Below are 2,412 nucleotides of genomic sequence, written 5' to 3'. Positions count from 1 at the left end.
CATTGCTGGTCAAAGCTCAGTGCAAATGAATCCTAAGTCTATTGCAACTTGCAAGTAGGGGCCACTAAATTCATCAGCCGTTTCACCCAATGAGAAAAACCAAACGACACTCGAATGAGTGGCAACAGAGTTCTTAAGACAAAGTTATTCCAAGGAGGATAATACTACTTTGAACAGTTATTCTTATTGTTGTTATAATCACCACGTCTTCAGCCTGTCAAGTCCTGACAGGGGCCTCTTTACCTCCATAGGCAAGAAAACAAAATGATCAGATTGCAAAACTCGTTGACTTTGCTATCTGATCATGTCTAGACAGGCTATGTCCCTGCCTCTTAAAGAGAGTCATCAAATGTTTTGCATCGATAACTTGACATGCTGCAGGTTGATTTGAGATACCGAACATTAAAGTCACCTCCTTGAATCCCAGGAGCCTGTTTTTCTTCTACATTTGTCATCCTCAGGTACTAAAAGATACCTCTCCTTGTTTATCTAAATAACCAGCACAAGCAAATATTGTTTGCTCTCTATATGTGGGATTGATCATATAAGCGTGCACACCACTTGATTGCTTGACTACTTAGGGCTGATTCAGACATACATGTTCATCAGTATGTCTGAAAGACCAATCATATAGATGAAACCACAGATAGAACTTTAATTCTGCTTTAGACATGACATTTTTGGAGTCAGCTCATGCATTCAGCTTGCAGTCATTATGTGCACATAAGAAAAGCCCTGTTGGATCAGACCAAAAGCCCATCTACTCCGCATCCTATTTCCCACAGCATCCCACCAGATGAGAAGCCCACAAGCAGGATGGAAGGGCAATAGCCCTCTCCTGTTTTTGTTCCCCAGCAACTTGTACAGAGAAACATACTGCCTCTGTTGCATATAGCCATCATGACTAGTAGCCATTGATAGACTTTTCCTCCACAAATTGTTCTAATGCCCCTTTAAAGCAATCTAAGCTGGTGGCCATCACCATATTGTGTGGCTGCAAATTCCATAAATGTACAGCAATCAAGCTTTAGAGAAATCAAGTTAGGTAAACGCATGTGTGAATGTCACATTGATGACTTGCAACTAGGGATGTACGACTTCTGTACCTTCTGTGCCACTTGACATCCACAGTTTGTGGCCAGTGCTCCGTTCCGCCATTCACAAGCCCCCGGAATTCTCCTCTCTTTTTTCCCACTCTGAAAATTACGAAGATAAATCCATACTGACAACTGTAATTCTGGTGCCCAGCCATCTCCATGAATCTGCATAACTTCCATAAGAATCGCTTTTTTTGGTAAATATTTACATTTTTTTTTAAATTGAAATCCTCTGTCTCCGTTTACTTTCAGCCAAAACACTTCCTCTTCCTAGGGGCTTCCCAAAAGAAGGCTGTCTTAGGGGTGCCTGAGCAATAAACTATTTGTTTAAAGCAATGCTGTTATAAAGAAAAAAAAAAAACCTTTTGAAATGACCATGCCGGTCCTGGAGCATTTAAAATGTGCATTCAGGGAAATTGGCCCATTTTTGCACCTGCAAAATTGCATAATTGCACATTTGCACAAATTCGGGGGGAAATCCGATTCCGTCAGTGGGCAGACAATGGAACAAAAGGCTCTTGACAATCAGCGAAACACAGACGGAACAGATTTTATACAATCTGTACATCATTACTTGCAACTAGATGCATATGATCTGAATCCATGGAAAGCATCGTGCTTGAGGATGTATGTCTGAGGCTTGTACCTTGTCATGTACAAACATCATATAAAATCTGCATTCCAAGATCCTTGAATGCTTCTCTGAGCATACCACTTCCCTGAGCGTACAAACAGAAGCTGGACAGCCATCTTGGTTGGGAATGGTCTACCTTGTGATTTCCTGCTTCAAACAGGGCCCCCTATAAGGCCCCCTCTGACTCTATACGTAATTTTGTGTTGTTAACATGAAACGTCTGTCTGGTGTTTGATCTGTGATGACTTATTGACACATGCAGGTTATCATTTGATGCTCTGTTCATCATTCAAGTGATGAACATTGCATGCACATGCCCTCCAGTGTCTCACAGATACGAATAGGGACACATTTGTAATTATCCTACCAAGGAGCACTTCCTAGCATCCCCTGTGCTATTTCACATTGCCAAAGAATCTACTCCATCTGCTTTGTGCTGCATTCATTTACTCTGCCGTAGCCTGCCTTCCACCAGTTTTCAAACCAAGAGGGTGTTTGCTTGTTTGTGTTAAAGATATACTAGAAAATCATATTTTCCCTAAACCAGGGGTGGGCAGCCTTTTTTTCTGTTGAGGCTGCATTGCCTCATGGGTAATCTATTGGGGGCCTCATGTTGGCGGTGGGTGGGGCCAGAGCCCCTTTACTCTTTCTGCCATCCCCCCCCTCTTCCTCTTCCTTCCC

The sequence above is a fragment of the Heloderma suspectum genome, chromosome 2 (genome assembly GCF_057233095.1).
Source record: "Heloderma suspectum isolate Gila_16-S chromosome 2, 16-S_ref, whole genome shotgun sequence".
NCBI classification, from domain to species: domain Eukaryota; kingdom Metazoa; phylum Chordata; class Lepidosauria; order Squamata; family Helodermatidae; genus Heloderma; species Heloderma suspectum.
The sequence above is the reverse complement of the archived record's forward strand: the minus strand, read 5'-3'. Positions refer to the sequence as shown.